Here is a 20,197-nt window from a genome sequence, read left to right on the forward strand (position 1 = left end):
CGGCAGGAAGTCAGCACAATAACTGAGCTCGGAGCTGTTCTTTGATCATCGCTGTAATTAACGCCATTTACATACGCAATATATGTGTGGGGATTAAATTATTACAAAAAACTTAGAAAGTTTTTAAATTGTCTATAGATAAGAAATTAATTTCTCAAACGAATCTTTTTTCAAATGTATTTAAATAAAGAATATTTTATTTTAATTCAGTTCCATTTTCAAATTTTGAAATAATGTGCATTTCATAGTTACTGCACGACGTTTGCAGGTTGAATAATTCGGCATTCGACATTTTAGGTATATTCCTTCTTTTAACTCTTGGTCTCTCGTGAATCGCCGGCGAGCCAAGACAGCTACATGACATTTGCGTGTGTCACGGGATTATAACCTTATATACTACATATATACTACATAATAAGGTTATTTTTCCGTCACACGCGTAGCTGTCAATGTTTGCCGGCAAACATTCAGCTACCTCACGGGTTAAGAAAACGGTTTTTTTTAAGTTTTGTACCCGGGAACAATAAGATATAAATTATACCTTTTATAGCACTGCAACTTTCATTTCTGGATAATGTTCATTGGTATAATTAGTAAAGATGTTTGCCGGAAGTGGTTTCCGGGAGTGTTGAGCGTAAGAAGACAAAGAGCTCTCGGTAAGCGCCGCTCCTCCGGGAACTCTGTTTCCAACTTCATTGCTTACTCTACAAACAGGAATCTTAACTGTGGGATAAAAATACCATTTGTAGATGCACCTACCTTATTTATCTCTGCAGAATCCTAAGGTCGACTAGTACGAGTAGATATCTATGACTTAAATCCGTCTATATACTCTGTATAAAAAGTATATAAATAAAAAAAAAATAGTAATGGTGGTTATGTTTAAAAAAAATTGTCTTCTCAGTGAAGACAAATAAGACCGAAATCTGTGCCAATATAGTAAATTGACAAATGATACATTTTTATCAATACTCTATACTTACCTAAATTTTAATAATAGTAGAATAGACGTCGGATTTAAGTATATTTTGAAATTCGAAATATAAAATGTTCCTTTATAAAATCCGTTGCATTACCTAAAAACATGGTAAGGCCGTATCTGGACTTATATATTACTAATAATTATATGTAGACAATAGTTGCCTACTTTTTTTTATAAATCGTCTTTTTCTCATAGATATTGCTATTTCCTATGGATAGTAAAACTCGTTTGAAATATCATTCAAAAATCTAATGAAAAGAACTAAAAAAGATTGAAACAGTTTGAATGGAAAAGGTAGGATAACAATCAAACGGCCAGCTTTATGAAAAATATAAAACTATTTTAACACAGACACGTGGGTCCTAAATCCAGTAAAACTGGAATTCCAATTTTAAATTTAAAACTGGATCACAAATAATCAAGTTTCAGAACGCAATCAATGGAATAGCGTTTGTCTATGGATAAAGAACCGGATCCAACCCTTCTGTGTTCGAATGTCGGAACCAGTTGACCGCGCACTGTCGATGCGCGGCTATTCGAAATGTGCATTAAAAACTTGTTTTGAATTTGGAATTATTGATTCCTTTTTTAATTCAATAACGGTCATAAAAAGTTTTAAATATAATATTACGATTTTCGTAACACGTTCTCTTGTCTTTTATAATTTGTTTGTCATATTTCTTTGTATTAGATATAAATCATATTTTACAAAGCTCTACAACAGATAATACTCTCTTAAGATCTCCTATTTTTTTCTATGAATACATAATATAATAAAACACCAGAACTTGTTATATTTGTACAAAGAATAATAGTGTGATTGCACTGCACCACAAAGCAGTGATCTTTAGAATTATTTTCTGTTTGTTTATGAGCACACATCTCCGAAACTATTGAACGGATTTTCATATAATTTTCACACTTCGAAAGAGTATAATGATGAGCTCAATATACATTGTTTCATATATAAATAAATACACGTTCGTTAGCACGTGACGACTTACAGTAATTTTAATAATTAGGTAACGTTTCATTTAACCTTTCATTACATACAATACATACTAAAAGTCAATACACAAAAGCCAAAAGTTACCGAGAATCAAATCATTGGAATTCATAACAAAGGAAATTTCCCCGCCCTATCGCATCTTCGCTCTTTTATCTTAGTAGAAAACGGCAAGCCATTTTAATTATACTACGGAATGGCATAAAAGCAGTTTATCGTGAAGGTTGGGGGGCGCACCCCCCGGGCGGCCGGAAGGGGGCAAGAAACAGAGATTTTATAGCTCAGTACCGTCGCAACGCTTTTAATGGCTTATTTGCCCGGCCTTCGGTGGGGTAGTTTCGCCCCCAGGCTTTTGTATTTCCAATTTTATTCCACCGAAGAATGATAACGGTATTGATAAGGTCTTTTGAAAGTCGAACGCGATAGTTTCGTAATGTGCTGGGTTGTTTATGTTAGATTTTGGCGATAAAGATTATGTTCCTGTTTTACATACTTACGTATAAATTGTTGTATGTATAAGTAAATAAATTGGCTTACGCTATAACATAGAAATGAATTAAGATCATTCAATAACTCTTTGCAACCATTTTATTATTTAGATTCGTTGTTAATGACATTTTTTTTTTATTTGGGGTAAAATTTGTTCCATATGAAACATTAAGTGACATATTTGTATAAGACTAGGAAATTTATTTAATTTAAAGCTAATATTTTTTATCATTATATGTCAAAAAAAAAGTTTTTCCTATGTTTACCCCATGTCATATAACGGCGTATGGGGTAGAATGTCTTATTCTACCCCATACGCAGTTACCCCAAAAACCCTTCCAAGGCTACGATAAAAAATAAACGCAACCGCGACTACCAGCATATTAATATTTAACGCAAAACTATAACAAAATTTCAGCGCTCCACTGTTTTGCTACGAGATGTAAAATAAAAAAGTTACGCAAACTCGTAGCAGCGAAATTTGCTACGAATTTCGTAGCGCATGAATATTATCGTAAATGAAAATTTATAACGTTGCGTTCTTTTTATATTCAGATTTGTACGTTTGAGCTTTTTAGTGGTTTGATGTGAAAGGTATTTAAATATAATGCCAAGCTCTTTTTTTCTCTGAAGCGTGTCGGTTGGTATCCATTGAAACATATCAATCAAAATAATGATTTATTTAAACATATCAGTTTAAAAAAGTTTGCAAAAATTTTATTATAAACAAATAGTTTCCAAAAAATCAATGTATGTTTTTCAATGTCTTTAATAAGAAAAGTAAATCTTCCGAATTCTCGTGCTCGATTCCCTGCAGTACCTGAAACAATGAATAAACTAAGTAAAAGTACCTTTTTAAGCACTGAAGCAATAACTTAAAACATGAATTTAGATAAATTTTAATTTTGATTTAAACAATATCTACATAGAATTCAATTTACATTGTCTTATCTATAAAAAAATACTTGAATAAGGGCTTAAATAAAAATATTTCTTCGACACGATACATCATAATGACATGACACTTGTGAGAGACAGACAACAGCTTTATATTACCCTAGTACAAAGTTTGTCTGTTTCAATATTCAAACAAAAAACACAGCACTGCAAAAATAAGCATTTTATAAAAATTTAGTAGTGTCGAGGCAAAAATAAGCACCTTACTAGTGGCAAAGTGTTTTTATAACCCGATTTTTGCCGGCTTCCCTTTTGTAACTTATGTAAAATCTAATTATCAGAACGATTTTAAAACCTTATTAGTAACTATACGTTGTGTCGGGTTCCCTTTTAGAAAATTCCACCTTTCGCCGCTCCACCTTATGTAATGCATAATCAAATTTAAAAATAATAAAATCGAAATAGGACACTACCACATTATTGCTTAAAGTCAAAAATATGAAGCAATAGTATCAAATCGAAATACCTACAACAAAAGAACACATTCAATCACAAAACATTCATTTAAATACCCATGTAAGCTCTAACAACCCATTGTGTTGCAAATCAAAAGCTAATCTATATTGTGGTCTAACGAATAGCCATTCTGTTAGTCTATAAAAATATCAATAAGTAAAAGAACATGTTACCCCAACCCAACCAGAGCCGTTATGTGCATAGATTATCGGCCATTATCACAGAGTCATCTGACATAATCCGCCACGTTCGACCCGGCTAGCGAACGTTACTTTACCGCAAAATATAGCAAAACACCACAAAGGACTGAGGCTTCTAATCTCCGACTAAAATCAATACCTTTTTACCTCTTACCCCCCTGAAATTTTCCAAACTAACCCCCCAACCCCACTTTTCAATTTAAACGACAAAGTATTATTTAATTTCTATCGTCTTTTCTCTATTGTAAGGCGCGGCGAGACGACAAACGCGCTTCTCTCCTCTGTGGTACTAAGACATCGGCTATCTCTTTTCAATTGCGAAAAAAGTACGCGAAAGAACAAGACGGGTATACGAAGACGATCGCGCGCCGTTTTCTTAGTGACGTCATATAGATTTATAGATGTAGCGGGGTGTTAGCGCCAACCACCCCGCCGGGAGGGGTGAAAACTTTTTACAACCCCTTTTATGAATGTTTTAGTTGGATAAACCTTTTTTCTCCTATTTTACTAATCTCACGTTTTAATTTTATTTGGAGCTTAACTCACTTAATATCAGTTCTCATTAATCAACTGAGTTAAAAATTATTAAGGATAATTTTTACAATAGACTAGACTACGAAATATTATAGAAAATTGTTTTAAACTAGAAAAAAAATAATAATAATGAAATCTTTGCACGTTTATTTCCTTATCCTTTCACGCATTCTTATACACAATTAATGTAACCACGTTCCACATTTAAATCACACGTGAATTAAAGCTGGCTTTAATTCCATTTAAATTCAAAAGCGCGTTCCGTACTCGTGCGAAACATAAAACGCAAACGCGAGTCGCGTGCGTTCGAAATACGAAAAAGCCGACGTAAATCGCCTAATCTTGAGACCTCCGCTCATGACGTATGTGAGGCACGTCGTGTACGAATCAAAGTTCAAAATAGGAACACGCGCCATCTTGGACGGGGTATAGAGTAACAATTTACCCCATCGCATTTTATGATACTGCTTGCTATTATATTCAAAATATACGTGATTTCTGTAGCCTGTGGCCCGGAGGAGTTCGTCCGGGAGGGCAGAGAGGCAAATAGAGGAATCTTGGGTGTTCTAATCCAGCAATTACGCATTTTAATGGCGTTCGTTGGTTGTGCCACCGGTTTTAATATTCTGTTGGTTGTTTTACGGCAGGCGGCTTAGCTCGGAACGTAGGCCGATGGTATTATTGTATTTAGTTATTTTAATTGTTATGTGTTTCGCCTTTTGGGTGCGTCTTATCTGAGGTTTTGAGAAGATTTTGCTTGGGTAGTTGATCTTTTAAGGTCTTAGAATTACAATTAAATTTTCGTAGTATAATAAAGTAAAAATGAATGATATACTGTTGCTATTTACGTTATAATAAATATTTTTTTTATTTATTTAATATTAAGTACATTTAAAAATTGTTAGCCAATCGCAAAGGGTCGTAAGAATCAGTTTCTAGAACGTCCTCTTAAAACCAGTCGCGCTATAAATGGGGTAATATTTTGCTTATAATACAAACAATTATAACAGTTTCAAAAAAACCTACACGCGATAAACCAAACAAATCTAAAAAAATATCTTTTATCTAAATATTAATAGGCAAATTTATATTACAACCCAATGACTTGTCGCATAACCGGTGGCAAGATGAGCCAGCTACTAGCCCGTCAGTAAGGGTTACTGTCCATAAACAATTGTAATACTATTCAAAATTAATATTTATTTAGCACTGCGTGGATTTTACTGACCTCGTCATCCTGATAATTCAATAGTAACGACACATTATGATTTTATTTATGTTTAACAATGTTAGAGATTGAAATAAATAGTTATCGAATTTTATCTCGATTTGTTATATGTAATGTTCTCACGACGATTCGAAGACTTTCCAGAAAGATAAAATCGGAAAACTATTTTTATTTCATCGTCAAATTTACAAAGTATACAGCTATTCAGCTATAATCACAATTGTTGACTTAGTACTACATCTGAACATCCGAAAAAGGTACTTCTTAACCTCATCACTATCTACCCCATCTCATTATACCCCTTCCGAATGAACGTCCAAATAAAATACAAATAACACAACATCAAAAATAAATAAATTTTTCACCACTCCCGCTCGCAAAAACTAATTTATACACAATAAAACTTTACGTGGCTCGTGTCTCCAGCGTGACATTAAAACGAAATTCTCATTTGAAAACGCCAAAAGGTTGGTAGCGGAGCATAAAATTCAGGACGCTGAAGACGGTCGGGGCGTTTATTAAAACGCCAGTTTTGCGAAGTTAAAATTAAACATGAAAAACGGCACGCACCCCCCCTCACACTCCGCCGCCCCCCGCAACTACGCGGAGGGGGTGCGCTCCAACTATGTTACGGTAGGGCTGTTATGTTCGTATTACAGAATTATTGCATAAAAACACATATCAAAATTTGTGAGGTTCGTTATAAAGCTCTATCTTATATGTTTTTTATATGCAATTTGTTTATTAACAAGTACGAGTTCCTTTAGCTTATCATCATCATCATCTCAGCCACAGGAAGTCCACTGCTGAACATAGGCCTCCCCCAAGGATCTCCACGTCGACCTGTTGGAAGCGGCCTGCTGGACTTCCTGCGACCTTAGCCAGGTCGTCCGTCCACCTTCAGCTTATAATGATGGGAAAAGTAGCAGGCAAACGAAAATCGGTTAAAGGAAAATCGTGGTTACGGAACATTCACGAGTGGACAGGAATTGCAAGCGCCGCAGAAATATTTTCCCTTTCAAAACACAAAAGAAGATAATATTATGCTGAGCTGACTGCCGACCTTCACTAGTTAGAGAGACACTACAAGAAGTATCATTTGTATCTTTAGACCATAATAGCTCATTACTTCTGCCACGTTATGTATGACTTCGGTGGTTTCATAAAGGTGTTTTAGTAATATTATAAATTTCATAAGCAACAATAAAATACTTCTGTAAATCAAATAATAATAATAATAATATCAGCCCTGTATTATATACTTGCCCACTGCTGAGCACGGGCCTCCTCTATTACTGAGAGGGATTAGGCCTTAGTCCACCACGCTGGCCTAGTGCGGATTGGTAGACTTCACACACCTTCGTAATTCCTATAGAGAACTTCTCAGATGTGCAGGTTTCCTCACGATGTTTTCCTTCACCGTTAAAGCGAACGATAAATTCACAAAGAATACACACATATTTTTTTTTGATAAGTCAGAGGTGTGTGCCCTTGGGATTTGAACCTGCGGACATTGGTCTTGGCAGTCCGTTCCACACCCAACTAGGCTATCGACGCTTAAGACGATCACAAGTCAACCCTAAAAAAACAAATGAGCCAAAATTACCCCATTAAGAATTCCGTACAAATTCCCCACTCCCGACAGCCCTGTACTATTTTATTTCGTAAAGCGAAATTTGTAAATTTATGTAAATATTCCGCGTCTTGGTGGGGTGAAAAGTTACCGGATGGGGTACATCGTACCCGGCTCGAGATATAAGTGCGAAAGTAGGGGTAAACGGGAATGTCTTGTGGAGGGTTAAGGGTGGATTTATGTCGGCATTATTTGTTTTATTAACGTAACATTATTTATTTAATAGTAAATAAGGTTATAATTTTAATGAGGTTTGTTAGAGTTTTAGTATGTTTTACCTACAATACGTTGTTGCGGAGTAGAATATTGAGGTATTTTTTTTATTGCTTTGAATGATAAGACGAGCTTACGGTTCGCCTGATGGTAAGCGACGACTGCCCATAAACAGTAGAAACACCATCTAACAACATAAATTACAAAGTATTGTTTGGTATTCCACTGCGATCCCCATCCTGAGACATGAGATGTTAAGTCTTATTATGTCCAGTAGTTACAGGCTACAATGTCCTTCAAACCGGAACACAACAATGACTACACTCTTCGCGGCAGAAGTAGAAATTGCGGTGGTACCTACCCAGGCGGACTCTCACATATGAGAGGCCTACTACCAATAAATTATAGCTAACAAATCGTAGGAATATCTAATGGCATATTATAACTAAAGACGCTCCTGTTTGACACAATACATATTTATGGAAAATTTTCAAAATTATTTGTTTTTTTTTGGAAATCGTTACATCTCATCTTGCCCTAGGCGCTGTAAAAATGCAGGTGTTTATATACTGTGGCCCACATACAAAATCAGACGGCCTTTAGTGTTTGCCTATTTGTTGAAATAAAACTTACAATTAAACATAGCTAGTTATCAGTAAATAACCAATATACACCTAATGTCCACTACACAAGTCTTATTATACAACTACTCATTTCATGTGTATAGTTGTTTTAACAAGTTCTTTTCTCATTAAACATAATAATTAATCAAAGTAATAAAACGCAACCTCGGTATTTCGTTATGGCTACAGTACTTAGGTGGTGGGTTCGATGCCCGCATCAGGCAAAATTAAGATGATACTCAGTAACAGCCCGGAGTCAATAATTTATGTTTTTTTGGCAATAGACTATATCACACCATGGAATACACACGGAGGAAAGTGTGTATGCAAGATACGTCTCTGCCTACCCCTTTAAAGACAAAATGTGTAGATGATTAGCTCATTCTCTGTTTATAATTATATATTGATCTTGAATAAATATTTAAGCCAAATTGAATCTTATATCTAAGAAATACACGTAATCTCATCTCAACTATCTTAAGAAAATAATGTCAATAATTTAAATTCTAGAGAATATCTTAGTTAGCAAGACAGAGTGTTTGTTTAAAGAAAACTCATTAAAACTAAATTTGAATTCACGAGACGCTCTGTACTTTGACAAAATTCAATTTACTATTTGAGATGCGAAAACCAATTTGCTTTGCAAAAAGTTTGTTGGTTTTTAGGGGTTTGTGACTGGTGGGGTAATTGGGAATATTGATTATAGGAATAAAATATTAATGCTCTTGCAATAAAGTTGAAAATAGAGTACTTCAATATGTTTTTTTTCGTTTTTAACAAATTCCTGGCCATGTCTTATTCAGCCAGTATTAAAAATATTTATTAAATAAAGAGAAAAGTATACTGTATTATTTTAATAAATAAGTACAATCCGAACGCAAGCTAATCTGAATGCTATAATCCGAACGATCCCCTGCCTGAGGAATGGGCAAATGAAGTCGATATTTCAATTCCAGAAAAAATGATTATGCGCAAATTAAGGGACAACGCGTTTCCAATGATAAGAATTCTAATATAGTACATTGGTACTATATTAGAGTACTTCAAAAAAGTATAAATATACATATATGTAATGCAATAGCATCACCCCTTAATTATATTGTAATTTCTAATGATTAAAACATAGTTTCCATAATGAATTGTTTGTTGTTTTTATTAAAATGTCTGTATACTATAATCCGAACGCTGCGTACATCCGAACAGGGTATCAATTTTGGGCGTTCGGATTATTGAAGGCCTTCTGTATAAAGTAGGTAATAAATTGTGTTAAATATAATAATATACTTTTATATACAATTAAATATATTATATTAAATATCTTTGAATATCAAAAGTATTTTATATTGATATAATTACCTATTCCAGGAAGAAGTCTCAACGCCAGTGCAGCCGTGATCAATTATAGCTATAATTAATTAAGTCCAAGAATCATGAAGAAACAAATTTCCTTCAATTAATTATAATATATCACTTTAAATATTCTTGAAGATGGATTTCTTCGAAATACATTATTAGAATAAAAATTGTTGCGTACATTATCTATACTAATATTATAAAGAGGAAAGGTTTATGAGTTTGTTTGTAAGTTTGTAGAAGCTAATCTCTGGTTTACTGGTGGTAGGTCTCTCATATGTGAGAGTCCGCCTGGCTAGGTACCACCGCAATGTCTACTTTTGCCGCCAAGCAGCAGTTTGTAGTTACTGTTGTGTTCCGGTTTGAATAACATCGTAGCCAGTGTAACTACTAGACATGACAAGACTTAACATCTCATGTCTCAGGATGGCGAGCGCAGTGGAACACCAAACAATACTTTGTAATTCAAGGTGTTGGATGGTTTCTACTGTTTATGAGTGGTTGTATAGCTAACCATCAGGCGAACGGCAAGCTCGTCTCGTCATTCAAATCAATAAAAAAAAATACTACTGCACCATTTCGATAATTATTTTTCTTATAGAGAGCTACATTACTCCTGAATACTAAAGGCTAAATCCTGGAAAAACATAAAGAAGTACTTTTACTACAGAAAAATATTTTCACGCGGACAAAAAATAGTAATTAAATATACACACACACATCAGCACGCATTATTCCCGAAGGGGTGTGCAGAAGCGCAACCAGGGCACCCGCTTTTCGCTAAGTGTGTTCCGTCCTATGATGTGATATGGAGAAGACAAGTTCCAGACTCCGGGTTGATACTGAGCAGAAAAAGCCCAAATATATTTTAGATTAATTGAATTTTACTCTCTATTACGTGGCAACTGGTAAGTACGGGAGAGTCGGTTTGGTTACATAGCTGATGGCATTATTGTGTAAATACAATTGGTTAGAAATTGTAACTATTCTGATTATTAGGATTTAAGACAGAGCATGCTATATCTAGATATCTATAGATAACGAAAACGCAGAACTTTATACTGATAGTACGCTGAAATGAGCACAGAAATCGACCAAAGCCATATTCACACCTTTAAGCTTTTGCTGCTCACGTAAATAATATAAAAAATATTACTAAACTAATCTAACTTCCCACTGCTATGACGCTGCCTCATTAAAAAACTAACATTTTTCAGCCTGACCTAGTATGGACTTACTGCCTCGTCAAACACATAATAATTTAATACTAGCTGGCCTCGTGTCATCGCTTAGTTCCACCTCATGTCAAGGAATATTCATCCGTATTAAATCAGAATTATTTCGGGTCATTCAAATAAAACGGAAACAAATTATAGACACTAAAAATAATAATAATAATAATTTATAAATGGAACAGAAAGGATTAGAAAAAGAAAAAAGAAAAAATATCAAATAACTGGCCATTTGCAACCATAAACAAATCTCATTGATTTAAAAATGGAACGCCGCACGCCTCTGACGCAGTGGCGCAGTGGTAGTTGATATAGAAAGACGTGTTATTGTATACATAAAACATTGTGATTGCCTTTGACAGTGCACGGGGCGCGGGCGGCAAGTTTTAATAGAAATTTAAATTAGCTTCAGGTCGCGGCAAACGGTTGTGTCGCTACTTGAGATATGTCGTTTGTTATAACGCACCACACTCGCACGTACTAGTAAAATTATAAAGGATACAATAACTTATGTTTTAGAGTATCTAAATGCGCATACAAATATTAATTTTTTTTCTGATTTTGATTATCGACCAGTAAACGAAAACTTTGCTATGATGCTTCTAGAGTTTGTTATAAGTTTGCGTAAAATATTTAGATCTAATATATTTTCATTAATATTATTGTCTGTATCATAAAAATTATAAATTAATACTGCATTTTTTTTCTAAACTTGTACTTGATATAACTTGAACCAGCAGCAACGTGTCTGTAGAGAAATTTGTAGCATTTATCTTTATATTCTGTTAACATATTTTATCTTATTGATCTACATTCAGTTTATCTTGCAATGGAATACGATAATCTTATAACTACACTGTCCGATTAAAAAAAAAACTATACAAAATGTGACTAACAAAGACATAATATAAGCCCCAAAAACCGTTGCCGAAAAAATACAATTTATGGTCACAGTCATCAACGCAATTGCATTTTCCAAATTCAAATTTCAAACACCAAGTTCCAAATTCGAAATATTCAGCCACTAACGCGAAATTACCATATCCAACGTTCGGAATTCAAACTTGGAATAAGACGCAGGCAAAATAATGGAGCCATCAACTTATGATTGTCAAACAAGAGGCAAGACGGGGCTTAACTTCGAGCCGTTTCATTCGGCGTGCTCGATAGTGCTGGGACAGCTTCTTAGGTTTTATTTCGATTACTATACGTTACTAGACCAACCAGCAATTAAAAATAGTATTTAAATGTACTTTCGCCAATCACTGTTCAATATAGATTGTCTATCACTCCTTGGTCTATTTATTTTTGACCTCGGTGATCTGTTTAAGTAGTAATCGTGTACTTAGCTAATGAGAGAGCAAGAATGTAAATGCCTGTCCGACACCTAGACTGCTGTTGCCCGATTTGCAGTTTGTATTACATCTTAGCAGCAAATCGAGGCGCAAAGAATATTGTGTAAACTCCTTGGTAACCATATAAAGCTTAAAGGAGTTTGTTAATTTATTCAGTGCTAGTTATTGCAGCATAAACATGTAGGTGTTTAAAGCAGTCACAATTTCCACCACAAATACTTAAAAAATATCTCTTCCTTTCTGCTCTTCGTCAACCTCCAATGCAATCTCAGCAAATATCGCCAGTCCTCTACTTGGCAGCAGCAACGACTCTCCAACAAGCAGTAATCCATTGCAATGAAACTTTAGTTACAACGATATAATAAAAAAAATACCTTTATTTCGACGATTGCCAACTGCCAATTGCCATAATATAATTTATGGTGTTTGGATTAAAATTATATTTTTATAACAGCTATGTTTCAGTCATCTGAAGGTCCTACAAACCTACACTAAAAGTCCTATCATTCCTAGTACAAAAAATCTAGTTTTTTTTTATTTCTGAGTTGTTGAATCGCCTCGTCCCTACCGTAAGCCGGTGTCGGCGAACAAGCGTCGTTGGCTTCGTTCGACGCAAGTTTTGATAGAATTTTCAATTACCTTCCTTTGTTTCAAGAGTTTCGCCCGCCGTCTCGCTCGCCTCTTAGAAACGCTAGCTTTAAAGTATCTAGGTCATGTCAATTTACTAATAATTTCTTGTAATATTCTTTTTTGGTTGTTTTATGTCAAAGTTAATTATAATTACATCTTAAAAGCTTCATGTATTAGAAATGGCAATTCTGAAATATCTTAAGCTTACGAATAAACACTAGCCATGCTTTCCAAAGAGACCCGTGCTTTGTCGGTACATTCAATAAGGGCGACATAATTTGGGTTAATTATAATAAAAAAAAACAATTGAATGGAATATTCGATTCAAACCTCGACTTTGTAAAGCAGTTATATTAGAAACAAACTTGTTTTGAATTTCGAACAATAACTGTTTAGAATTTAGATAACAGCATTCAAATAGTTTCAATTTTTAATAAAATCCAAACAATTACACATCAACCCTCACACGAGACGAACTCCAACAAGGCGTGTGACGATATTATGCAGATGTCACGTTCATTTGAATTTAGAACACTACAAGATGGTGTTCGGATTACAAGCAACCAGTATCATTTGTACATACAACAATTTAAACTTCGAATTTAATAACGTGTGTTGTTCTTTTTTCTCAGATTCCGCCTTCATAAAAGTCTTCCAACAAGAGGTTTATATTTTAAATCATATTTTAACTGGCAGTTTTTTCTTTAAGTGCATACAATAATTTGAAGGACAAGAAAAAATAATAAGACCCTTAAGTTAGGCACATCAAATAATATATATCTTGTATTCAAAATCTCAACATAATCGTCTAATCTTACATTATTATTACAATAATAGCGAACGCCCACATATTTTTAAAACGTCAATACATATTATAATTGAAAGATTGATGAACAAACTATACTAATTTGTTCTCATATTTCGCTCAAGACTTGCGATACGATATCGTAATTGTAAAGCCCGGTTATTAACGGATATAGCCTCATGTTCGCCTTGACGTAACATTTTATAAGGGATAGTTTTTGATAACAGATTTCTCGGCTTCAGTAATTTATAATAACTATGTACTATCAAATATTAAATTAGCATACTATGCTTTCACTGAAATTCAGATGAGCTTAATGCACCGCCATCTGATGAATAGAATTCGCCTTTCCTAAAAAAAACGTATTTTTAAAAAAAAATATTTGCAATTAGCGCCAATATAAATGCATTCCAAATTCAAATGCAGCCCCGTAGAAAGAAGCCCGCCGCCATTGCGAATTTAAAGTTGCACAGATCCGTCTTCAGAGTGCTCGCGGTTCATTTTTGCCCGCTCGGCTGGTCGCCCCCGCGCGCCTCCCCCGGCCCCCTCCCGGACCCCCCTCGCGAAACTTTGACGTTTCCGCGGAGGTGGAACTAACCTCCCCCCTCTCTCTGAGCAGGTCGCGCGGTCGGCGGCGCTTTAATCAATTTTTCAACTTCATTTTGGGGTTGCTTTAATTAATTTTTGCTGAGAAATCTTCTATTTAACCAAAATTTTTGCTCATTTCGTAGAATAATTAGTTCCACATTTCATCGTGAATCTAATGCTCTAGAAAAGACTGCTACAAGTAAAGATGTCAAAGATAATGTTTTTTTTTTATTTTTATTTTCGAAATAATCTACACTCAATTGTATAAAAGTTCATTGACAACCGTTTCCAAAAAACGATCCCAATCTCATTTTTTAATCTCATTCTGAGAATAAACCAATCAAACAAGTCATTAGTAAGCATGTAAAAAAAACTTCGTTCTGATTGCTCCATTTTTGTGATAGACCGAAAAAAACTATTAAGGTAATTGATTGTAATTGGCGGTTAAAGAAAATAACATGCTTAAATTCAAATATAGAACATTTTTAAAATTCATCTAATACTCAAAAATCTCTACAACGCTCGACTTAATTTTGGAACAACTTTAAGTAATATTAACACAATATTTACTTAAATATTAAAGTATATAAATTCAATTATCTAGAAACGTCTTTATGAGTATATCAGTATGACGTGACCTTCCATACGTGTTGACTTTATATTGACAATTCAAGGTTGTTTTCGGCATATCGACGTCACCTGATAATAGAAACTTTGAATAAACGTTGTATTATAATTTTTATTGATTTTGACTGACGAATGAAGCTCTATAAAGTAGCTTAATAATGGTCCTTTGATATAATAAGCCTCGTGCCTCACAATTTGCAAAATATATGGATGGGAAGACTTCCATCACCGACGATAGTACTTATATTGTACTAGTATTATAGAGTTGAAGACGTTTTAACCGACTTCAAAAAAGGAGGAGGTTCTCAATTCGACTGTATGTTTTTTTTGTGTGTTTGTTACGCGATTACCCCGCCATTTGTGGACCAATTCTCAATATTCTTTTTTTGTTCAAAAAGAGATACTTTTGAAGAAAATTGGTAACCAGTATATAAGCAATGTAAAATTATTTTTTGGTTTTTAGTGGTTTTTGAAGGCGGTTTTATTTTTTGTTATGTAGAATGTTTTTCCTATAATCCATGTTCTTGTTGCCTACTTAAGTATTATTTGCCGTATTCTCACATTATTTCAAAACTGTATTTATATATTTTATATGCTTATGCTGCTGATGATGATGATGATATGCTTATTTCTAGTCAAGCGTGGAAGGTTTCACAGATTCCATAAGTGAGAAAAGCACAATGAGAAACGTTTTTAAGCTTCAAACATATAACGCCAGTTTTAATTGCCTCCAACACCTGACGACAATCTGGAAATAAACTGACATATACAAAGAGACAATAGAAATCTTAAAGCAATCTAGACTTACTAACATATTATAATATAATAAAGAGACAATAGGACACACTAAAACAACAATATTACTGTACATAACTACATGAAATCGGAAACAGCGCGTCGAATCCGATAAACAAACGCAACAGAAAACTTTAACGTACGTAATTCTCACAATTTTACAACCGAAAACTAAAACTACCCCGACGGGCAAAAAAGGTTCGCCTAACCAAACATCGACCCTTATAAAATAAGCCCGTACGAAACGAGCCAAAAACATCCAAAAAGGCACTAAAACTAAAGGAATTAAGGGTGGAACTACTTTTCAAAACACTTGCCCCACCGCCCCGCCTCCTCCCACCCTCCAAATATATGAATCCCAATTTATATTTTCGCAGGGCCGCGTCCCGGACGTTCCCGGATTACTGAAGTTGGTGGAATTTTTACTTATTAACTAGTTGTGTTTTGCAACCGTTGGGCTTTTTGCGTGATTCGAATTAGAGATATAATTTAAAGGATTTTGAATTTGGAATTCGTAGTTATTAGTATATTGGTAGTACTGTTTGGAACAGAGTATATAAATTCCACAAACATTAGGTATCTTTAATGTTTTCTGTTTCTCTATACATATATTTTTATAAATTATCTATATTTAAATGTAAAAAGCGATTTTAAAATCATCTTCATCAACAATTTTACAATTCAATCGTTCAGACACAAGAAGCAACAAAAGGCGCAATCACAATGACAAACAGCCCGCTCCCGAACAAATGAAGTGGAAATTCAATTGTCGGATATTAATATAACAGTTAAATAGTTCGCGATAAGAGTGCCGCCCTCGGAGGTAATAAACAACGTGACCTCCTTGAGTTACTGCTGTGTCGCGCTGCGCTTAAATCTAAACAAGATAAAGGTACTAGATAATAGGTAATAGTTAACGTCTTCACATTACTTTTCGCTGTGGTCTTACGAAATAGTTTTCTATAGTAAAATGTTTCATTCAAAGGGTTGGTTGGACCAAATTACCTTATTACAATTAGAAATTAATAGAAATTGTCTATAATTGAATTTAAATAGCAAGCAGTGTCAAAGCACTCTTTCGTTTGTTTGAGATTGTGGCCAGTGTAATTACTAGATGCGAAGAGACGACATAATGTCTCTGAATAAGATGTAGTGTTGCATTACGCTACAAGCAACGTTTACACCCAATGTTCTAGATTGCTGCAATAAATAGAAAATGGTTCGTTCTTAAGCCTTTACTTCAAATCAAAAGAGTATTTTCTGGACTGGCAGTTTTTATTTATATAAAAAATATACCACGTTCCAAATTCAAAAAATCAGCTACAATCAAAGCACACCAGACGAAATTGAAATTCAAAAGTGGAACGTGGAGAAGGCAAGATGGCGGCGAGACGAAAGTTACAACGGTCCGTAACGAACGAAATTAGCGGCAGACGTGGCATTCGGATCACGAACACCTGACAAAAGTGCTGCATTCGCGACGTACCGAGTACCGACTACAGGCGGAGCGAACAAATTCAATAAAGTTGAGCCGAAACTACGCTAAGGGGAATACATAATTTCTTAGTGTCTCTTTGTATGCCTGCTAGTGTTGGGCGGCGGTAAGATGTCGATTTCTCGAGTTTATCAAAATCTGGAAATAATATGAATATTATTATATAAGACTAAAATTACGTCATCGACGTCAATCAAATGTTAAGAAAATACTTACAATTACTTAGTAGGAAGAGCTGTGATCATAATTATATCTCACTACTAGTCGATAAAAGTTTTAAAGAGTTCAATATTTAAGACCTATTCCTTCGATATGTTTAAAATATCGAATAATCATATTCTCTGCACAAATTTCCAATGGTAATAAAAGTATCCTGAATCAATGCGAATTGACGAACCTCGCCCGACCAGGTCGGACGAAATTATATTAGGATTTTCTACTCAGTGTCAGCCCAGAAACTAGCATCTAAGACTGATATAGCGATAGTCTCGTCTCCTATCACATCTCCTATCACAGTGCCCTAGTTGCCAATGGCGTAATGTCCATACAATGCAATTCCTACCAACTTCCATTTTAAGTTTATTTACATTTGTCATAGTTTTTGTTTTCTGTTAAATTGATCGATATGTTAACTAAGGCAATGTTGGCTCGGGTTACCTTTTGATGAAATTCACCCTTCGCCACTGCTAGTTGCCTACGCTTTTGAGGATAAAAAGTATAATTTAAAATTACATATATACATCATTTTATTCTATCTTTCCTGCTAGCCGAGTTGGCCTCTTTGTTTACTTTCATTTATTTTATTTTCAATATAAATTGTCTTTGTTTATATAAGATAAATTAATTAAGTAATAATTATTCTCATGTACCTTGACTTATAAGTGCAACTATTTTCGCCTACGTGATGAATAAAGCATTTTGTTTATTATTTATAGTGTGTTAATAGATTACGCATCACTCTCGTCAACTATCGACATCATCCGCCAGCCCAACAGCACGACTATTTAAATCCAGTTACAAGTTGTGAATGTATTTTGTTAATTACAAGTAAGTTGTAACATGAAAATTTCTCTTTGTCGTAGAAGCAGGTGCGCCCTCCGTGCCGCTTTAATTTCGCACTCTCGACAAATATCTTTATTTACGTCTTTAGTAAATGAGATCTTAGCTTTAATTAAAGGCGAGATGTTATTTTTATTGATGTGGAGGTGTTGCTTTTAAAAATTTTAACTCAGTTCATACAGTTTACAAATGACAATTATAAAGGAAGACCATATTGTTACAATCAAGATATGAAGAAACCGATATATTGAAACTCATTCGATACAATGTCAATAATAATCATTTCAATAATCAATTGATAAATGTATAACTAATAAATTGATTATTGTTATAATAAGTCGAATATAAGCATTTCAGGGAATAACTTTATACTTCAAACCTCATCCACCAGGCGCCTATAGTAAACTTTTCTTAGATTTCGTCATCCGCTGTCTTTATCCAGCTTCTATACCTCAATGCCTTGAAGGTTTATAAACTCTAACAATAAATTCGTTAAAAGCCTTTCAAATCTTATTAAATTTAATGCATTCATAAGCAGCAAACGTTTTTCAATTGCACGCCGGCTGCGGCCCGTCTCGGCCGCCATATTGTATTTAATTCGCGCCAAGTCGGTTTAATTTTCAAATTCGGAAACTTGGGGCACCGTTCCACGTTTAAATTCAAGTTTGAATTGAGCGCGCCGCATTCGAAGCACGAGTTTTCATATCACAGCTTCTGGAACGATCGGTGCTAACATAACTAAAACGGCTGTTTGAGAATTTTTGATAAATTTTAATTGAAGACAATTTCGAGGAATGTAGGTAATAAAACTCTACAAATTAGAATCGTTGTTCTATAATATTAGCAGATAAAGGCGATCGCTAAGATTTTTGGTAATATGATGTAAGTATATGTAATAAGAATAATTGTATTAATGTGAAAAATTATTTAAATAAAAATAGATCTTAGTTAAAATTATAATATATCTAAAATATGAACACAATGTGTTAAAATACTGCCTCGGTTATCGTTTATGTATGAATAAAATATAGTCGTTAGGCCGCTCTAAGTCACTCAATACTGCCAACAAAACAAACCTCAAAAGTGAATTGCAGCCAACAGCCAATCGTAGTCCAGATAAAAAAAATAAAAACCGAAAAAATTCGAATTAAGAACGCAATACCAATCTCGCGGCGTTCCTATTTCAAACGCTTCCTCCATCCCGGATACCGGGTTCCTTGCCGAGAGAGAAGTAAACAAAATTTCTGCAAGGATATGAGGGCCCACCCCGCGGCGCGCTAGGAGGGGCGAGGGGGCGACACAGAGCGCGGGGGCTTGGGGGACGCGAAGGGGGACTAGTTAACGTTTTTTGCATGTGTACGAGTGTCGGGGTGATTTTTATTAGTGTGGGTAATTTTATAGTTACATAGTGCGGATATGGTTTTTCGGATAAGCTTTTTAGTCGACAAGGGTCGAACTCTAACCGTTTTTCGTTAAAAACTTGTGATATTAACCCGTTTTAAATGTTTCCGGTCGATGGGTAATGGATTTTTGCGTTCCCTTCGTTAATGAGTTTAGTTCGGATAGTGGGTATTTTTAGAGTATCGATCGTGGTTCCACTTTGTTTGGTGTAAAACCTTTGATCTCTTTTGATGAGATTATGAAATTTAATAAAACCACTATTATACATATACAGGAAAATTATTACAATTATGATTTTTTTCAAGACGTGTAATAATATTTTCCAAACAACTTGCGCTCAAAGTAAAAGACTGATCTTGAGATGAGCTGATTTCTTACTCATATATTACAATTATTTATACGATTAAATGCTTTCTCGGTGGCGTATTTGTTAGTTGGTGTCGGTGTGACTGCTCTGAGGTCTGGGTCTGGAATTTGACACCAAAATGGCGATCCCCTATCACATGGTAGGATGACACATAGTGAAAAGTTTGTGC

This window comes from Manduca sexta, chromosome 3 (genome assembly GCF_014839805.1).
Source record: "Manduca sexta isolate Smith_Timp_Sample1 chromosome 3, JHU_Msex_v1.0, whole genome shotgun sequence".
NCBI classification, from domain to species: domain Eukaryota; kingdom Metazoa; phylum Arthropoda; class Insecta; order Lepidoptera; family Sphingidae; genus Manduca; species Manduca sexta.